At 40.6% G+C, this 22,013-nt stretch overlaps 1 protein-coding gene across 2 annotated transcripts in view; it reads left to right on the forward strand.

Annotated features, from left to right (window-relative positions):
• Positions 1–4,297: 4,297 nt before the first annotated feature.
• Positions 4,298–22,013, forward strand: part of TMEM150C (transmembrane protein 150C) — a 43,643-nt gene continuing 25,927 nt past the window's right edge. For both annotated transcript variants that reach the window (XM_070948638.1, XM_070948639.1), the window contains exons 1-2: positions 4,298–4,489; positions 10,104–10,167. The gene's annotated coding sequence lies outside the window, so the exon portion shown is untranslated. The remainder of the gene's footprint in view (positions 4,490–10,103; positions 10,168–22,013) is intronic.

The following is a 22,013-nucleotide window of genomic DNA, read 5'->3' on the forward strand; positions in this document are numbered from 1 at the left end:
ATGGTTGTTAGGTGAGTGATGCTGATTTTACTCCCTTTTTTGGTCATGGTTATTAATAGCAATAGCACTTAAGACTTATATACCGCTTCACAGTGCTTTCCAGCCCTCTCTAAGCAGTGTACAGAGTCAGCCTATTGCCCCCCAACAATTTTGGGTCCTCATTTCACCCACCTCAGAAAGATGGAGGCTGAGTCAACCTTCAGCCCGGTGAGATTCGAATTGCCAAATTGTGGGCAGCCGGCAATCAGCAGAAGTAGCCTGCGGCACTGCATTCTAACCACCGTACCACCACGGCTCATTAAGCTGCAGTTGTTAAGTGAATCACATAAGTCATTAAGCAAATCTGGCTCCCTCCCCCCTTTGCCTTTGCTTGTGGAAGCCAACGGGAAGATTGCAAATAGAGACCACATGACCCTGGGATGCCATAACTTGTGAATCGCGTTCCATTTATCCAGGGCCCAAATTCTGATCGCGTGACTGTGAGTATGCTGTGAAGGTCCTAAGTGTGATGAAAAGTCGCTTTTTTCATGCCATTGTAACTTCAGTCACTAAATGAAAGGCTTTAAGTCAAGGACTACCTGAATCATGGGCATTGCAGAAGGGACAGGTGGTACTTTTGTGGAACATGGTGATGCAAGTACCGTACAGAATAGAATAGAATAGAATAGAATAGAATAGAATAGAATAGAATAGAATAGAATAGAATAGAATAGAATAGAATAGAATTCTTTATTGGCCAAGTGTGATTGGACACACAAGGAATTTGCCTTTATGCATACGCTCTCAGTGTTCATAAAAGAAAAGATACATTCGTCAAGAATCATAAGGTACAACACTTAATGATGGTACAAAAGGGTGGCACTTATGATGTCACAATGCAGAGGTTAATGATGTCACAATGCAGAGGTTATTCTTTTGGCTAATTGTAACCCAGCATGCAACATTGGAGGCCAATTAATTGAAGTGGGCTTGGTTCCACCAACCCTGTCTTGTTCTTACATCCTTTGATCTATGCAATAAATCAACAGCCCACAGCCTGATTCCTTAAATCTAGCTGCAGTGTTCATTTGGCACACCTGCAAAAGTTGCCAATAAATTGTGACTTTTAAACCAGGGGTCTTTGCTGGCTGAGGAATTCTGGGAGTTGAAGTCCAGAGGTCTTAAACTTGCCAAGGTTGGAGACCCCTGGTTTAAACAGCGAGTCATATTTATGTTTCACTGTTGCTTTGTGGGAACTTTCAGTGACCAAAGCATTCTTTCCTTCCTATATTTATTCTCATCATAATAATATAAATAGTGACTAATCCCCTAAAATATTGGGATTAATGCTCCCTGGTGTTGTTCAGCAGGCTAAATTTTATCCCATTGAAGGTTTCATTTATCCTTTCTGCTATTAGGAACTTGAAAACTCTGCTCCTCCGATTAAGGATCTTTTTTCTTGCAAAAACTAAACCAAAACCGAAAAGAAACAAGTTGTTTTGATAATCTTTGAGATTCAGAATTCCATTGATTTCTAAGAACTGGGTCTGCTTTTCAGAAAAAGAAATGAGTTACCCAAGTCACAGATGCTGTTCTTTTGCAAATGGTGGTTAGGAAACATTTTATTCATCCCTACATCCAAGTTCATTCGTTTATATCATATCTCTGAGTGATGATTCATGAGACCACATTTGAGTCTTTCCCTTCTACTACGACCACACACATGGATACAATGTACAAATGGCATGTAAGTAGCACATATGTTTTTAATGGAAGTGTCAACTCTGAAGCTGACCTGGTTGAAGCCATTTCTCTCTTGCTCCATAGTTGCCATGAACTTTGAAAGGGGGAAGGGAGCGGGGAAGTAGATAGATCGGCTACCAGTCAAAGCAACAAGTTTTCCTCTGGGGAACCAAGGTCATCCCAGCAGATGACAGAGGAGTGACCAAGCAGCCTCCCAGCTACCTTCATCGGACAATGTGACTGGTGACACCTGGGGAAGGAATATTTGCTCTTTTAATTAGTGGGAACTTTTAGAGTTGGTCTTCACTAGCTGTGCCGATATGGTGTGTCCAATAAACATGTTCTTTGAGGAATATACCTGTCTTGGAGTTCTGCTTTTGGTGGATGTATTATTCGGAACCCTGAGAGGAAGTGGAAAAGGGGACATCTATCATATGCCATACTTTGGACTTTCACAGTGTTGACACAAAGTACTGAGAGATTCAGCCAACTGCTAACTAGCTCCCAGCGTTCAATCGGCTTACGGTAATTAAAATACATTTCTAAACCGTTACCTTAAGGAGCTCAAATAAAACCCTTCCTAGCCTCTGGAGGAAGGAAACAGCCGGTTTCCCGACTTCCAGTCCCACCGGAGCTGAGGTAGGGCAACGCTCATGTGCCCACCGATATGGCTCCACGTGCTACCTGTGGCACGCGTGCCATAGGTTCGCCATCACAGGTGTAGGGTCTTCTGTTTGGGGTGGGAGGTTGGACTAGGTCAACTCCCAGAATTCTGAGAGTTGACATCCGCCGAGGCTTAAAGTTGCCAAGGTTGGAGACCCCTGGAATAGATGACCTACAAGGTCTATTCTATTCTATTCTATTCTATTCTATTCTATTCTATTCTATTCTATTCTATTCTATTCTATTCTATTCTATTCTATTCTATTGCAACCCATTGCATTGCATTCCATCTATTCTATTCTATTCCATTCTATTCCATTCTATTCCATTCTATTCCATTCCATTCCATTCCATTCCATTCCATTCTGTACGGTACTTGCACCACCATGTTCCACAAAAGTAATCAAGAGATGGATTTTTTTTCACCTGTCCCTTCTGCAATGCCCATGATTCAGGTGGTCCTTGACTTAAAACCTTTCATTTAGTGACTGAAGTTACAATGGCATGAAAAAAGCGACTTTTCATCACACTTTGGACCTTCACAGCATACTCACAGCATAGTCACACGATCAGAATTTGGGCCCTGGATAAATGGAACGCGATTCACAAGTTATGGCATCCCAGGGTCATGTGGTCTCTATTTGCAATCTTCCCGTTGGCTTCCACAAGCAAAGGCAAAGGGGGGGGGAGGTCTATTCTATTCTATTCTATTCTATTCTATTCTATTCTATTCTATTCTATTCTATTCTATTCTATTCTATTCTATTCTATTGCATCCCACTGCATTGCATGGCATTGCATTCCTTCTATTCTATTCTATTCTATTCTATTCTATTCTATTCTATTCTATTCTATTCTATTCTATTCTATTCTATTGCATCCCACTGCATTGCATGGCATTGCATTCCTTCTATTCTATTCTATTCTATTCTATTCTATTCTATTCTATTCTATTCTATTCTATTCTATTCTATTCTATTCTATTCTATTCTATCCCTATCCCTATCCCTATCCCTATCCCTATCCCTATCTTATATATTCTCCTTTACCGGCACTGCATGATGCATATCTGTATCTTCTATTATTCATCGAGCAACCCTCGAAGCCACCGCAGTCTCGTGACTGAAATCGAAACACGACCAAGCACCAGAAGTAGGGAAAGCAATAAAACCCCATCGATCGGCGATTTTAAACCAAAGCGTCCCGACCCCGGGACCAGAGATCCTGGGGGGTGGGTGGGTGGCGAGCCTCTTTGGAACAAAAAAAAAAAAAGGAAAAGAAAAAAAATACAAAACACCGCAGAGGCAGGCAGGAGAGCGGAGCGGCTCAGCAGCACCGTGTTGTGTGTATGCGTGTGTGTGTGTGGGGGGGGGACCGAGGACCACGCAACCCGGATTGTGTGTGGGGGTAGGGGTGGGGGCTAAGGTGGAGCACTTGCCAAGGCAAGGCAATGGTGGCTTCCACGAGCGCTGGAATCCCGGGAGTGGGGGGGGGGCGATTCCCAGTAATCCAGCATCTTCCCCCCGCACCCCGCGTGTTTCCCGTTCACACGTGCCCCGCAGCCGCAGCCCTCCCCTCCCTTCTCCCGGCGCCTCCCCTCTGGCCAGGCGGGGAAGGGCTGCGGCGGGGCCGGGTGGGGAGTTCGATCCTGCCCTAGGCGCCTCTCTCTCTCTCTCCCCCCTTCTCCCCCCACCCTCCACCCCTAAGACCCTACCTCCCTCCGGCTCTTGCCCGGAGCTTTCCTCCTGCGTCGCCAGGATGTCCCCACCCCCGCCCGCACCCCTTCCTATCAGGATCCATCCCTCCCACGCCCCTTTCGGGGTGTGTTTCCCACCCCCCACCCCTTATTTTCTCTCTCTCCCCCCCCCCCACCCACTCCCCCTTGCGAGCATCGGAGGGAGAAGCAGGCGGCCGCTCTTTTGTCTCTGACCCCGGAGAGAGGAGACTGGCCAGGCAGGGCAGGTTGCCCCCCCCCACTCATTCCACCGCACCGCTTCCTCGTGGCTTCTTCTCGCCGTGGGCCAAGGTGGTCCTTGGGCTTGCTGAGATCGCCGCGCCCCTTCTTCTTCCTCCTCCTCGCGGGCCGATCGCGGATCCTCGGCAGGTGGGTAGACGAGCGGGATGCTCGCTTTGCAACCGGGGCTTCCCCGCTTTGCCACCCCTGGCGCCCCCCCCTCCCCTCTCTTCCTTCTTGCCTGGACCATCTTCCAAAAGACTCCAGCTTCCCCGGGATAGTGGCGATCCAGTACCCGGTCCCATTGTAAGCCCCAGCGACTCTGAATATTGGGGGTACCCTGTGTGCTTCACCCACTGCCTGCCTCCCTCCCTCTGCCCTCCCCACACTTTCTCCTTCTTGCAGGCATCTCCCAAGATCTGGGTGCAGCCCTGAAGGATTGGTACTTTTATCATCAGGAGGAGGAGGGTTTTTACTTGCTTTCTGGTTTCCTTGCCTTAGCCAGTCCTTTCCTTTGATTTAAAGGCTGCCTTGATTGATTGATTGATTGATTGATAGATTGATAGATAGATTGATTTATAAATAAATAAATAAATAAATAAATAAATAAATAAATAAATAAATAAATAAATTTCTATACCGCCCTTATCCCGAAGGACTCAGGGCGGTGTACAGCCTATTAAAAAACACAAAGACAAACATCAGTTAAAAATAATTAAAATTATTACATAATTCGGCTGAAATTTAAAACCCCCAAAATTTAAAACCCAATTTAAAAATCATTACATTGATAGCCCGGCTCGGCGGAATTTATTTATTTATTTATTTATTTATTAGTTCGATTTATATGCCGCCCTTCTCCGGAGACTCAGGGCGGCTTACAACGCATTCAGCAATAGCCTTCATACTTTTGTATATACCTGCTTAGTAGGGCTTTTTGCCCCCCCCCCAAAGCAGTGTTCTATTTTATACAAAGTCAGCTTATTGCCCCCACAATCTGGGTCCTCATTTTACCTACCTCGAAAGGATGGAAGGCTGAGTCAACCTTTATGGGCTTTGAAACCCCTCTCTGCCAGCCTGGAGGAAAAGAAGAAGAAGAAGAACCGGGGGGGGGGGGAAGAAAAGGAAGGAAAAACAGCAAATCAGCCCCACTTTGGGATGCATGCAGCGGTTTTTCCCCCCATCTGAAATCTCAACTTGCCCTGACAGCTGCAAGCTGCAAGCTGCAAGCTGCAGTCCTCCGCTTCTCTTCCCTGGGGGGTAACCCCTGCTGAAGCCGGTATATAAGATGGTGCTATTAATATGTTTCTCCTCCCCGAGCCTTGCGCTCTCTGCTACAAGCTGGCTTTCCTGCATCGTTCCAGGGTAGCCACTTTTCACACAAGGCTTCGCCTGCCCTGAAGAGAGGCCGGCTCTCCCCGAGAATCCCATTTGCTCGTGTTTTTTTCACCCTGCTCCTCATCCTAGCCCGGTTAAAAACCTTAAAAGAGTTGTCTCCTTATCCTAGTAGTCCTTAGAAGCAAACTGTTGGGCAGGAGGGAGGATGCCCCTTATTTCAGCGTATTTCCATCCTGCAGCCATTCGTGGAAGTCGATCTTGGAAAAAGCCTAGATGGCGATGATGAAGATTTCTTTCTTTCTTTCTGGCGTGTGGCAGGCAGCCTGAGGACATTTCAAAGCCATGTGCTTGCTATTGTTTCAAGATTGAAGTGCCCTTGACGATGGGTTTGTGTGCAAAAGCATGCAAAATGTGGTACTGGTATTGTGCAGGAAGGGCCTTGGCACCTCCTTGCAGGACTTGGTTGGGCTGCCATGTGCCAGAAAAAGAGGAAAGGGCATCTTTTTAATTTGGGTTAATTTTGTTCTTAGAAACAACTGGCAAAGGATAGGGTGATTTAGATGCCACCCAATGGAGTGGGGGCTGGGTATTCTCCGTCCCAATGTCGGACTGTTAATCAAGTTCCAAAGCCACAATTAAGCCTCCTCCAGGGAATTCAGAGAACTTTGCTCCTGAAAACAGTGCGAAACTATTCTTGGGTTTCTTCCACCAGCTTTCCAAATGCTGGCAATAGCCAGATGTGCTGGGACTGCAGCGCCCAGAATTCCTAACTGGTGTGGCCATTGCTGAGAATTCTGAGAGATCACGTCCACACATCTGGAGGGGGCCAGGGCTGGGACCGACTGTCGTAGGGTAAGGCGCATGAGATCTCTAGGTGTGCATCAGCATTCAAATCCTGGCCTGTCCAATTTAGTCCACCAGGTTGGACACATTGTGGATCCCCATCAGCTAAAAATGTTGGCTGGCCAGGGACCAGAAGAGAGAGCAGGGGCTCTGCTGTAGCCCCTGCTCTGTGGAACATCCTCCGTTTTATTTATTTTTATTTATTTGTCAAGAATGTATTAGTAAGTATAAACATGGATTGGATACATAAAATAGATACAAATAGAGGAAACATTAGGACAGGGACGATAGGCACGCTGGTGCTCTTATGCATGCCCCTTACAGACCTCTTAGGAATGGGGTGAGGTCAACAGTAGACAGTCTAAGGTTAAAGTTTTGGGAGTTTTGGGATAAAACCACAGAGTCAAGTAGTGCATTCCAGGCATTGACCACTCTGTTGCTGAAGTCGTATTTTCTGCAATCGAGTTTGGAGCACTTCACTTTAAGTTTGTATCTATTGTGTGCTCATGTATTGTTGTGGTTGAAACTGAAGTAGTCATTGACAGGTAGGACATTGTAGCAGATAATTTTATGAGCTAGGCTTAGGTCATACAAAAGGCAGTGTAGTTCTAAATTTTCTAAGCTCAGAATTTCAAGTCTGGTGGCATAAGGTATTCTGTTGCGAGCAGAGGAGTGGAGGACTCTTCTTGTGAAATATTTCTGGACACATTCAATTGTATTGATGTCCGATATGTAGTGCGGGTTCCAGACAGATGAGCTGTATTCGAGAATTGGTCTAGCAAATGTTTTGCGTGCTCTGGTTAGTAGTGTAATATTACCGGAGAAGAAGCTATGCAAGACTAGGTTTACAACTCTTAATGCCTTTTTGGCGATGTTGTTACAGTGGGTTTTGGCACTTAGATCATTAGATATGAGTACTCAAAGGTCCTTGACAGAGATTCAAGGTCCCTTCAGAAATTAGAGTGACCCTGACCCCAAAAATTCTAAAAACTTGGCTATGTGTTCAAATCTGGGGTTCCAAATGTATTAAGGGTCCCATCTATTGGTTTTACTGTTAAATTGGATGTTGTATATATCTATTTTGTACTGTTTTTATTGGTTTTAAATGTCTGTGGTGGTGCATTAGTTAGAATTCCACTGCCAGGAATTCAATCCTGACGGGTTCAAGGTTGACTCAGCCTTCTATCCTTCCGAGGTGGGTAAAATTAGGATCCAGATTGTTTGGGGCAATTTGTAAACTGCTTAGAGAGGACTGTAAGGCATTATGAAGCAGTACGTAAGTCTTTAAGTGCTATTCCTATTGCTATTTAGAATTATGAGCTGGCCAGAGTCATCAGGTTGAGATGGGGGGAAGGTACAGAAATCAATCAATTAAATAAATAAATAAATAAATAAATAAATAAATAAATAAATAAATAAATAAATAAGGGGTTTGCACACTGTAAAAAGGGAGTGAAAGAGAGTGGAAATGAAGGCAAGGATAAAAGGGGAAAAAAACTGTTGCTGCAATTGGTGTGTAAACTGCGGGAACCTCTTTACAGAAAAATAGGGAGAATATTTTTGTGCTTAAAATTATGCGTGCCTGTTTGTCCACTTTATTATGTATCAGCTTGCAGCACTGGACACAGGGAAGGATTTCCCTTGCCCACACCCTTTCTTTGTTCTCTGATTGTGGAAATGTAATTTTTTTTTTTTTTTTACAAATAGGGATACGTGGAATAAATTTAGCACAGTATGTTGGCTTTCTCTTTAGGGTAAATAAACACATTGTCTTTCTATACCTGAGGCTTATGTACATTTTTTAATCCATAATTTGTGGTTAGAATGTGGGTTGGGAGTTCTAAACCTCATATCTTCCTCAAGGCTGCCTTTTGATTTATACTCCCAACAATGGCTAAGACGCTGAAGGATTTTCAATTGTAATTTTTTTTTTTTTTTAAATAGAAAAGGAGATGCCCGTTTCATTCTAGTTCGGGTCCAAACTCTTTGATAAGTTTAAAGAGAATAAAAAGGAAAGTTTGCCACAGGCTTGTACCAACTATCTGAGCAGAAGGAAGATGAGAAAGGGGGGGGGAAAGATAAAATTGAAAAGAGAAAGAGAAAAAAGGTCATCATCTTGTATGAACTTAGATGTTCCGAGAAGGAAGAACATTCAATATTGGGCAAAAGATTTTGGCTACATCTAAGTTCACCTGTTTGTGACTGTATATCTAGTCACTACTGAGTAATTGAGGGTTGGATCATCACAAATGCCAGAGCATAATCTTTTCATATCTTCTACCCAATCTCCCCCCCCCCCCCCCAGTTGTGTATCTTTATACCTGCGGATACCGGTCATCGGAGGCTGGTCCTGGAAGACACATACATCACTCAGACTTTGCACGCAGTTCCTGGCAGGGGAACGTTTAAATTCCTGTGAAGGCCCTGTCCCTTCATGCTGATTTACATTAGCCCATCATTGTGCCTGAGTGGCGTAGGAGGCTAATGCCTTCTACTAAGGCAGCATTTAACATCCAGCTGCCTGCCATTACTGCGAGTTCAATTCTCCCCAGGGTCAAGGTCGACTCAGCCTTCCATCCTTTCTAAGGTGGGTAAAATGAGGACCCGGTTTGTGGGGGCAATAAGCTGACTTTGTATAAAATATACAAAAGTATGAAGGCTATTGCTTAACGCATTGTAAGCCGCCCTGAGTCTCCGGAGAAGGGCTGCATATAAAAATAAATAAAAATAAATAAATAAATAAAATTGTGTGCTACAGGCAGCGATGTCAAGGTGGGAATTGTTCTGTTTCTAAAAATTCAATCTTTCCTAATGTTAACTGATCAGCTAATGAACTGATGTGGTACCAGTTGAAGTAGCAATTTCAAATTTGTGATCACCAGTTTTTTTTTTTTAAATCCCAACCAGCATCTGCTGGCTGCCTTCATGAAGGAGTCAGTGAAACGGCATTAATAAATCAGGGATGAGCAGCCTATATCTTATCCGAGCGGTTTTTTTGTTCTACGTCTCCCACAATGCATTGCTGTGGACAGTGCTAGGGGAAACCAATGGGATTGAATTTCAAACATCTGGACGATTCCAGGTTCCTGCTGTTTGTGTTCAGCATTCATATGTGCAGCAATCACATGTCTCTGCACACTGGTTATTTAAATTTGCCATAGTAGATCTGTCAATATGTCTCCTTTTCCTTTTCCTTTTCCTTTTCCTTCTCCTTCTCCTTCTCCTTCTCCTTCTCCTTCTCCTCCTTCTCCTTTTCCTTCTCCTTCTCCTCCTTCTCCTCCTTCTCCTTCTCCCCCTTCTCCTTCTCCTTCGCCTTCTCCTCCTTCTCCTTTTCCTTTTCCTTTTCCTTCTTCTTCTTCTCCTCCTCCTTCTCCTTCTCCTTCTCCTTCTCCTTCTCCTTCTCCTTCTCCTTCTCCTTCTCCTTCTCCTTCTCCTTCTCCTTCTCCTTTTCCTTCTCCTTCTCCTCCTTCTCCCCCTTCTCCTTCTCCTTCTCCTTCTCCCCCTTCTCCTTCTTTTTTGGGATTATTGCCTCTCACAGCATGTCTTGGATATTATAACTGACATGTGGCTTTCTGTCTAACAGGCTGAGAGCGAAGTGTGACTTTCCACAAAGCGTCATATATGCTGAAGCTCTTGGACGTTAGACGGTAAGTTTTCTCCATAACCCTGAAGACGTTAAAGCACACAGCTGCTGGAACTCTCCCAAAAAAAGAAAAAGACAGATGTACCAATTTTATGGATAAAAGCTTTTTTCTTTTAATAAGAACAGAAGCTCTCTTTATTGTCTTCCTTATTTCCTGGTCCTGTAAGCCTCAATAGTCAAAAACAGTTATGAGTAAGACTTGTATAATTTAATTTAATTTAATTAATTAAATTTATATGCCGCCCCTCTCCGAAGACTCAGGGCGGCTCTAAAGTAATGAAACAAATTAATCACAACAATTCTTAAGTGTCATTGCTTTGCATGGCACTTAGGATAGACTTTACTGCATTAGTTTTCTAGACCAATGGTTCTGCCTCAACCATTGTATTTGCATGACCTACTAGACCAGGATTAGACTTAACCATGGTTAAGACACTTGCTTGATGAATTTGCTCCAAATTACACACCAAACTGGGTCAGAATGCAGTTTGACTATATCCTTTTAATCAGTATAGTTGTTGTGAGGTTTGTTTCTCAAAAATATTTCTAAAATCTACCATGGGGTGATTACAGCCAGAGCCTTTGCACGTGAGATGGGAATGCTGGTTGTTCTAACTTTTTTATTTTCACAACCAAGTCAGTGTATGATAGTACAGCAGTTGCAACAGAATAATAAGAGGGAGCATCAGAAAAACAGCTTTGCCACAAGTCTAGTTTCTTGTTTTGTGTTCCTGGAGGAATAATGGCTGCTTAATCATAAATTAACCACTAATGTGGGTTTGGATAACATGCTGGTCTGTGTGGTTGACATAAGATAATCATAAAGTAATCTGTTATTACAGATAGGAGTTAAGATGGTCCTTAGCCATACTCTTATATTCTAATCTGCAGGCTACTTTACTTTGTCATCTGAACTGGATCAATGTCTCTGTCTAATTTTGCTTTTTACAGCTCTCCAGATAATTTCAAAGAAGCATATTGTGCAATCAGAATAAATTACTGAGGGAGAAACCAGAGCTCTCAAATGTCTGCGATTGTGTGAAATTGGCAGAGTTCAGGGCTTGAAATATTGTATGTGTTTGCTTTTTGGCATAATATCTAGGGACTTTTAAGGCTATAAAGTGTTCCTGGAACTTGTTTCTTTTTCTTTTTCTCTGTGTTTTTTTTTTTTTAAAACAAGACTAAAATCTGAGTGCCAGTTTTGTAAATTTAAAGTGAGTTTAATGTCTGTCAAATAGAATGGATTGGCTTGATGTGATAATTCAGACAGATGTTGTTGTGTGAGAAATGGGAAGAAGTATGGTGAACGCTGCCATGACCTGTGCAAAAGGCAACGTTTCAATTGATCAATGTGACAAGCTTTAAATCACTTCTTTTCTGGAAGTAATATAAAATCAACAACTGATTTGTCATTATGCACTTATCACTTGTGGAGAAATCTGACTCAGATGTTATTTATTCCGTGGGGTTCTATTCTTCCCTGCCTTCTGCTACAATTTCCTTAATTTGGAATTCCAAGATGGGTTATAAAATCCCTTGAGTTTCTAAGGATATTGTTACTCAATCTTGGCAACTTGAAGATGTGTGCGGACTTCCAGCATGCTGGCTTTGGTGCAAATTTAGGAGCATTTTGAATTGGGAAGCATATGTGAAATCATAGCTGCCAGTTCTGTAGCTGTCTTGGCCTTCATAGGCAAATTCCCCAAAACCCCAAGATGTCGTAATGTATCAGCACAGTATATGTGCTGATGTGAGCAATGTGGACTTTTGCAATTGACAGATGGAATTTTTTGTCAATGCCCAGATTTTCTAAGTACCGTCTGAGATTTATGGATGTGGCACTCAGTGCGCTGATAACCCCTGGACCACCACAGCCAATTTATGCCATAATCTTTCGATTTTGATTTTCAGATCTTGATACTTTGTGATCTAAGTGCTATTGCTATTCCTACTATCTCCTGGTATTGCCACATCCAGTCCATGCTTTCTTCTTTTCTAACTCAGTTATATCTGGGTTATAATCCTACAGTATTTTAAACCTTCTCATTTTCAACTCTATGTTCCCACCAATTTTTCATTAATGGCACATGGCAATTTTTACAGCTGTTCCAGCAAATCTGCTTGTGCAATCTTCGTGCAGAAAATTAAGTATGTCATGTGTTTCTTCTGCTTTTTTGCACAATCTGTACTTTGAATTATTTGATGATTTTTCAGTTCTGGCTTTGATTGCGTTTGTTTGGATAGCTTGTTCTTATGCAGCCAAAATCAAGCATTTTGGTTTTCGATGTTCCAGTTGTAAGCCAGATTTTATCTTTATCCACTGTCCCTTCAATGTTTTTTTTTAGAAATTGACCATGTGATGCTTTTCTTTGCCAGCGTTCTGTTTGTGCTTTTATTACATTATTTTGATATTTACTTTTCGTTCACTGTAGACCAGGTTCCAATTTTTAACTTGCATCAGTGCTTGTCTTGGTTATCTTTTACAATTCTTGTTTTTCTTCTTTGATACTTCGTTTGACTTGAAGTAAATCTCTGCCTCCATTTCTCCAGGGCACGTATACAAGTAGTCCTCGACTTACAACAGTTCATTTAGTGACTGTTCAAAGTTATAACAGCACTGAAAAAAGTGACTGAGGACCGTTTTTTCCACACTTATGACCTTTGCAGCGTCCCCGTGGTCACGTGATCAAAATTCAGAAGCTTAGCAACTGGTTCACACTTATGACGGTGGCAGTGTCATGCAGTCGCTTTTTGCAACCTCCCGACAAGCAAAGTCAACTGAGAAGCCAGATTCACTTAACAACTATGTTTCTAATTTAAGAACTGCAGTGATTCACTTAACAGCTGTGGCAAGAAAGGTGGTAAAATGGGGCAAAATTCACTTAACAAATGTCTCACCGAGCAACAGAAATTTTGGGCTCAATTGTAGTCATAAATTGAGGACTACCTGCAATCTAAGAATATCACTATGAGGATGTAATGCATAGTGAATAGACATCACTGGTTTTTTTTAGTCCAAACGGTTCAGTTTAACTTGCTGTCTTTAGCAATGTTTTCCCTCCTTGGTGTATTCTTTATTGATCATAATTTTAACTTGTCCATGCTTCATGTAAGCCAACTGTAAAACGTCCAGATATCTGTAACTTCATCCTGATGACTTCTGATGGTTTGGCGTTTGGTGTTTCAATTCCATTAATGTTTGTGATTTTACCCTGATTTATAGCGATAGCACTTAGACTTATATACCACTTCATAGTGCTTTACAAGCCCTCTCTAAGCGGTTTACAAAGTCACCATATTGCCCCCAACAATCTGGGTCCTCATTTTACTGACCTCGGAAGGGTGGAAGGTTGAGTCAACCTTGAGCCAGTCAGGATCGAACTCCTGGCAGTGAGCAATGTCTTAGCCTGCAATTCTGCTTACCTTAGCAAATTTCTCTAGGCCAAACTCCATTGCTAGATCTATGCTAAAAATCCTTAAGTGCTCGTCAATGCCTGGATTTCAGTGTCTGAGTTTCTATATAGCTTCAGTTAAACTATACAAAGCAAATGTGAGCTTTTATTAGCATTTTTGCTGTTTGATGGCCAAGATTACTTTTCTTCCAAATTGTAGAAAGCGGGAATGTAGCAATGACGAATATTAAAGGTGATGTATCTCCGAATGTTGACAAGCCCATATTTTTCATTTCCAGTCACTAATTCTGTCTTCCGCTGCTTCATTATTTTTTCTACAAACATGCTAATGTTTTTATTGGCAACAGTGGTTTTCCAAACATTTGATGATCCAACTAGGTGGTAAAAAATTAAATGCCTTTTATAATCAATCCAGACCATATGTAATGTTTTTTTTTTCATTTTTTGCAATTCTCAAGAACCATAAGAAATTAATATTTTGTATGTCTGCTTTTCCTTTTGCTTACTTTCTGTTCTACTGGAAGGACATTTTTTTTTCTAATTAATCTTGGATGTTGTCTGTTATTATTAGGAGTAATTTAAGCATGGTAGGCAAGCATGTTATTGGCCTATAGCAGGGGTCAGCAATCTGCGGCTCTGGAGCCGCATGTGGCTCTTTCATCCTTGTTCATCCTTGTTGTGGCTTCCTGTCACCGGTCGGCTCCACAATAGGGCTTTCGGTTAGGACAGGTAGAGGAAAAAGGATGCTGCGCTAGGAGGAGACTCTATGGTGGTGGTGGTGGTGCTGAAACTGAACTTCCGGTCAGCAGAGGAAAAAAGGACACTGCACTAGGAGGAGACTCTATGGTTGGGGAACCAGACTTCCGGTTGGCTCCAGAATTGAACGTGGGGCTTCAGGTTAGGACCTTTGTGGCTCTTTGAGTGTTTAAGGTTGCCGACACCTGGCCTATAGTTTCCTGGTGTTGTCTGGTTTGCTGATTCTTTTTGAATTGGATAAGTTATTAAACAGTCCCTGGTGCAATATTTAATTAAACTATTTTAACTATAATTGGACTCAATCTAGTTAGATATTTGAGCCAAAATCCATGCAACTGATCATTTCCAGGGGATGTCCAGTTTTTAATCTTTTTCACTCAATTATTAACCATTCCTGCTGTTATTATTGATTTTTCCATTTGCTTTTTTTTTTTACTAAGTTCATCTTCAAATTCTCTTATCCTTCCAACACTTTATTATAGCCTTTTAAAGTTTCCCATAACCCTTTCCAGGACTAGATTCTTTCCTTTTATTTGATTTTCTATTTCCATAATTTCTATTGCCACTTATACATCGGTAGAATTACGTCCGATTTCATTGAAATAGTTGATTTTGCTTAAATTGGATGATCATAGCATTCAATTTTCCCTGCTGTTAGTTTATGATTTTATCTGATTATTTATCAAATTGAGACACTGCCTGTCTCACTAGCCAAATGAATCTGGTCAGTTTACAGATTTCCAAAGCTTCTTCATTTTTTCTGTGCTAAGCCAATATATATATTGGCTTATCTTATATATATTAGGCTTATCTTGATTCTTACAATCCTCTTTTTTTTGGGTCTTTCATGTTCTATAAATTACTTGCACCTAATCTTAATGTTTTTATTTTGGCTTCCAGTCTGATGTTCCACTTTAGGACAGAATATAATTTTACTTTTTGTATATATAATATCAATATACACTTCTTGTGTAATCACCATCGTACTGTAGGAAACTTATTAGTCTGCAATAGATGTTATTTTAATCCTCGCAAGCACTTTATTCAATCCTTCATTATAGATAACAGGTCTTTTTGGGGCACCAATTTCAATGCTGGCAGCCTCTGTCATTCGGGTAATTCTGCATATGTTAAAATGTTTTTTTAAATTATTCTTTTTGGGTGTGTGTGAATTTATAGGTTGTTTCAATGATACCCTGTTCTTGTTCTGTTGTTATTACTTTTTCTAAATTACCATTTGTGCGGTTTATATCAGCTCTTTCTTTTACATTTGCAATTGTTGCTATCTAAGATTCTTCTACTATTCTACTATTATTGGTTTTGGGTCTTCCATTTTTATAAATTTTTTTTTTTTAAAAACCAAGTTTTATTGCCCCCCCATCCCCCCACATTTACCCACATCTTTTTTATTTATTTATTTATTTATTTATTAAATTTATATCCCGCCTTTCTCCCCGAAGGGACTCAGGGCGGTGAACAGCCGAGAATTAAAATAACATGCAATATAAAAGTTAAAATAATTAAGAATAAATTAAATTTAAACGGCCACCCCAATTTAAAACCCCTAGCAATACAACCCCTAGCAATACAATTAAAAACCCTTAAAACCTATTCAGGCCAGAACAGAGTATTGGCCATATCTCATCTTATACAATTAATCAAATTCAAATACATTTTACTCAATTACAGTTTTTGCCAAAATCTTTTTTCCCCTTTTCTTTGATCATGTCTCAATATTTCTATGCTTGCTTACATAAACAACATCTTCATTTGCCTTTAAATTCTAATTATTGCTATTTATTCATATTTGTTCTCTTTTATTTTTTAAACAATTCATTCTTTATCTTAATATCTTTATATTTGTTCAGGGTTGCCTTTCTTCCATTTCATCTTTTTTTATTGTACAGCAATCTTTCTCCTCAAACCTACCACCTCTCTCTTTTCTTTCCTTCTTACTTTCTCTTCCCCTTCTCTTCTTCTCCTCCCTACTTCCCCTTCCTTTCTCTTTCTCCTCCTCCTCCTCTCTTCCTCTCTCTCTTACCTTCACTCCTACTCTAATTTCCCTTCCCTTCCCTTCCTTCCTCCCTTCCCTTCCTTCCCTCTCTCTCCTTCCTTCTCTCTTCCATCTCTCTTCTCATTCCTTCATTTATAATTTTTCTGAACCAGCTTTGTATCCCTGAATATCTTATTTCTGGTAATGAATCTCCTTTGATCTGCTAATGGTTGTTCAATGAGATTTAAGACTGGATAAGTTCTTTTTCCAGTGTTCAAATATTTGCTTTAAGTACCCCTGCTTTGTTGGTTCTGATTTATAACACAGGTAGTCCTCAACTTACAAACGTCCAGTTAGCGACCATTTGAAATTACAACAGCACTGAAACACTAGTGACTTATGACCATTTTTCACATTTATGGTCGTTGCAACATCTCATGGTCATGTGATCAAAATGTGGGAAACTGGAAACTGGCATGTATTTATGACAGTTGCAGTCCCTAGGTCAGAGGTCAGCAACCTGCGGCTCTGGAGCCGCATGTGGCTCTTTCACCCCTCTGCTGTGGCTCCCTGTCACTCAAAATATGTGTCACAACCGCCAATGTGCGATACCCGCCAGCATGCGATTTATTGAGCTTTTCAACCCTCGGTAGGCCAACCATGGATAAATCCAAGAAAAGAAAAGTTTCAGAAGAAAACAGAACATTTAATTCAACTACTTATGCTAGTTTTTTTTTTTTATTGAAAAAGTTTTTCAAATACAGATTTCCCCCCCCCTTTTTTCCCCCCTCCTCCCTAGCCCCCCCTCCCCCCTCCCCTCCCCCTGTGGCTTCTCCAAAATAAAACCCAGATTAATAACAGATTATATAATACTTTACCATCCTTTTACTCCACCCCCCATATGCTGACCATTTCTTTCTAACAATATTATTATATCCCCCCTATACTATACATTTCAGAGCAACATTCAGCTGTAAAATTATATAATAAATCCTAATTTGGCAATTTCAACTCATAATCTACCCATTTCCTCCTCCCCCATACATATATCTCTTAATTCAAATCTTTTACATATATTAATATCTGAACATAACATCCCTTTTCCTAAACTAAACAATCAGTAAACTAACCTATCTCCACCCACTTTCCTACAGGTCTACCATACATAATATTTTTAATATCTTTGTTCTTCTGCCCACGCCACTAAAAAATATTTCCATATGTAAATAAAATCCTCAAATGACTTTAAACTTGTAATCCATATGATATCTTCTGCTAGTTTTGTGACCGCTTAAGAAATAGTCAGGCATGGGAAGGCTTTTGTGGCTCCCGGTGTTTTATTTTCTGTGGGAAATGGGTCCAAATGGCTCTTTGAGTGTTTAAGATTGCAGACCCCTCCCCTAGGTCATGTGATCACTATTTGAAACCTTCCCAGCTGGCCTCCCACAAGCATAGTAAACAGGGGGAAGCCAAATTCCCTTAATGGTCACAATTCGCTTAACAACCGCAGTGTTCACTTAACAACTGTGGCAAAAATATCAAATGGGACACGCAACTCAACAACTTCCTTGCTTAGCAACAGAAGTATTGGGCTCAAATGTGGTCATAAATTGAGGACTACCTTTTAGGCCGTAATGGCATGGTTTTCAAACATTGTTTTTGTCTTATCTGCAGTTGTTGTTCTTCACATAATCCTACAGAAGAAGGCCTTGTTTGGCCAGCCATTGTTGTTGAACCCTATCGCCCACTTGTCAAGAGATACCCAGGAACGTAACGTCTGTTGTAGTTTTTGTTGAATCGTGTGATGACTGGTCCAATATAGGATTTTTCTTTTCCTGTTTTCACACCATATTAAATAAGTTAATAACAGTGGTGGGTTTCACTTACCTTTGCTACTGGTTTGCATGCACAGAGCGTATTTGATGACGTCCGGGCGGGTGGGCAGAGCCTTCCACCACCGCCTCTACTGGTTCGCCCAAACCGGGCGAACCGGTAGCAACCCACCACTAGTTGATAGACTTAATCTGCCTGTTCCAATAAAATCTGACAGGCATGGATGACCCTTCTAGTAGAATACACTACTGTCACTGGGTATTGTGCCTTGTGATTCTTGACAAGTGTATCTTGTCTTTTTATGTACACTGAGAGCATATGCACCAAAGACAAATTCCTTGTGTGTCCAATCACACTTGGACAATAAAGAATTCTATTCTATTCTATTCTATTCTATTCTATTCTATTCTATTCTATTCTATTCTATTCTATTCTATTCTATTCTATTCTATTCTATTCTATTGCCAACATAACTCTCTACCTCAACAGACCATTGCATATCCGTCCCACACAACAAGGGGATGTCCATGGGGGGAGTTATTATTATGGTTTGTCACACAGCCAGATGTTTAGAATGGATTTATCCACCTATCGAGTTGTGGGAAGAAACATCCATCTGGTTCAGTTCCAAGCTGGGAGAAAGACATTGAAAACATGGAGGCTGATTTATTGGAAAGATGGTTTATTGATGACGCAGAACCACATGTGATTCTGGGCAGTTGACAAAATGGAGTTGAGAGTGGGTGGGTTTGTATACCTTCTTTGGGCTTTGAACTTGAGCTTCCTGTTCCTGTGCAAGAACATGTATTTTATTGGCTGTTGTCAGATTCCTATGGGGTCTGTAGGGGTTATGTAGGGGTCATAGTTGGCCTCTATATAAGGTGTTTGTCTGAGTTAATTTGTCAACCTTTTGTTTGCTGCTTATCTGAGCTCCCAAGTGAAGCTTGGACTGCTCTGGGTTGGTGCAATGAAGGGGCTTGTGTTCTGAAAGGGTGTTGGGCAATTCCTATTGTGGCTTAATGGCTTTCGTCCTGTTTTGGCTCTTGGGTGAGGGTATTTGCTTATGAATAGAGCTATCTGGATACTTGTCTTCTTTCAATAAGCTCTTTATCTCTTAAGTGCTGACATCTGCTATTAAGGAAAATGGGGGTTGCTTTCTGCCTCTAAAAAAACCATGTTTCTCCATTTCTCTTCTAGGGAAATATAATATTCTTCCTTTTTAATATATCCCCAAATATTTCATCCCTCAGGGAGAGGGGGTAGACGCTGACTTTCTACAGAGTCCTTTCCAAGCAACTGGGATAGGCTGATGTTGTTTGATACTGGTGTTAAAGATATCCTTTGAGGATCAAAGTTCCAAAGTAAAAGTTACTCATTACAAGGCATTGCAATTGTCAATGCCAAAGATACTCAACAGATGGTCCAGTTGTTTGGGGTTTGCACCCAAGGTGCCTATTATTAGTAGTATTATTTTTGCTTTCTTTTTGTTAAGTCTGCGGTGTTATGTTGCACATGTTTTAGTTTTAATGCCGTTGAGTTATTATTGACACCTGGTAATTGCCCTGTAGTTTCCTTGGCAACGTTTTTCGGAAGTGTGGTTTACCATTGCTTCCTTTCTGGAGCTGAGAGAGGGTGACTGGTCCAAGGGCTTTGTGCTTAAGGTGGGATCAGAACTCACAGTCTCTCGGTTTCTAGTTTGCTGCCCTTAACCACTACACCAAACTGGCTAAATTATATAATTTATTATTATTATTATTAAACTAATAGCCTTAAAATGAATACTGTACAAAATTCAAATATGATCTCCAGTTTCATTAAGATGAAAAGTAGGTTAGCTTTTTTTTCCACCTACTGTGATTTTTCTGTACTTATGTTATGATTGGAAATAGATTTGATTTTAACACATGGATTTTAATATTTTTGTGACAGATCTGCTTGTTTCTTTCTTCCTTAAAGTGAATTTTTAGGCAAGATCGAGGGCAGTATGACACATTGTTAGTGCTGTAGGGTACCTCATTTGCACATCCATAACATTTTTCCATGTTCGGTTTCAAACAATGTCATTGTTTGGGCATTTGCATTCTTCCTTTGTTTTCTTCATCATCTTGCTGGATGAGATGTTCTTAAGGAATTAAAAGCTTTGGCATTATTTGTGAATTGCAGTCAACCTAGTATGGCAAATATCTTCATGGGGATTTTTGTTTTACAATAATGGAGAGAAATTCAGAAGGGAAAGGCTAAAGAGGAAAAAATTTAAATCTTATTCTTGTTGGAACTTATGCAAATTGTCCAATTAAAAAGAAAGAAAATCCCATCATATTTAAAATGCAAATGGCATGCATTACATGTTATCATGGTTATATGCCCCTTTCTTCAGTTTTATTAACGACTTGGAGGAAGGGGTGGAAGGTATGCTTATCAAATTTGCAGTTGACAAAATCCAGTAGGATAGCTAATATTTTAAAAAGCAGAAGTAAAACCCTAACAAAATCTTGATAAATGATCTGAAAACAGCAGAACGCAATTTAAGACTTTGTTTCTTTCTTAAAACAAAAGAAAGCAAATGTGTAAGTATAAATTGGAGAAAGGAAGGTTCTGAGTTGGTGGTACTTGTAAAAAAAAGTTATTCCTATAATAGTTAATTATAAACTGCATATGAGTCAGCAGTGTGAAGTACCGTAACTGCAAAAATAAAGATTTTCAGCTGCATGAATGGAAGTACAGTATAATTTAGAAATTATAGGAATTAACTGTGCCACTTTATTAGTGTGCCCTCAGTTGCTGAATCTTGTCCAGTTCCAGATATCACATTTTAAGAAGGATTCAGAGATTTTGGAATAAGTTCAGAAAATACAAAAGGTATCCTTACGGAACTAGAAGCTAAATCTGTAAAGAGAGCTTATAGAACCTGAGGATGATTAATTTCGAAAAGAAAGGGCTAAGTGCAGAGATAATAGATAGTATTCTTTGATTATCTGAAAAGTTGTCACTCAGAAGAAGGCCAAGACTTCTTCTGTAGTTACAGAAGAACTAAATTTTAGAAGACAAATTTCAGTTGAAGATTAGAAGAAAATCTTCCTACAATAAGAATAGTTCAACACTGAGATGTGAGGTGAATCCAGTGGCTTAAACACTGCTCACTATGATTTTGTATTGAGGTGACTACCTATGTCGTATGATCTAGGTTAGAAGCCATGTAAGAGTCCAATGAGCACCATGTAAACAGGGGTACCAATCATTGTTGGAGAACATAGATGTTGCTAACCTTCCCAATTAAAAAGATATTTAACCTGGCATGATGGCACGACTTTCAAACTAGTGCCATTGCCACATCAGAGACTAATGAGCTCCTATTACCAAGAACATATTTGAATCCTATAATTAATCTATCATGCTATCTTCCTTGTGTTCCATTTGGCCAAAGCACACAAGAAATGATCTCGGCATTTTGGCCTAGCCTTGTCTGAACTCCATAATTAAGCAGGGCCTAACCTCTGGAGTGCTTTCTCTTTGATTCCAAAAAGTTGCAGAGAGTAAATCTTGCAGTCCTGGAAACAACATGTCTACTTTCAAGAAGGGCAGGTAGATGCTATGCGCCCTTAAAAGATATTTTCCAAAGCATTGCAGACCCTTCTTGTTAGTACTTACAGAGGAGTCCATCAGGAACTCTTTAGAGTTACAAATACAGAAGGTAGGTCTGGAGAAAGACTTCAGTACTGCGGCTAAAAAGACATGTTTATAAAATCACCAGGAACTAAGCTTTATTTGATGAGGCGTCTTATTTTTAATATAAGATATGAGGATGAAATGCAATCAGAATGGAAAGCATGGGATTAATTAGATAGAACTTTTTTT

The sequence above is a fragment of the Pituophis catenifer genome, unplaced genomic scaffold, assembly GCF_029215685.1.
Source record: "Pituophis catenifer annectens isolate HBS135680 unplaced genomic scaffold, rPitCat1.0.hap2 SCAF_8, whole genome shotgun sequence".
NCBI classification, from domain to species: domain Eukaryota; kingdom Metazoa; phylum Chordata; class Lepidosauria; order Squamata; family Colubridae; genus Pituophis; species Pituophis catenifer.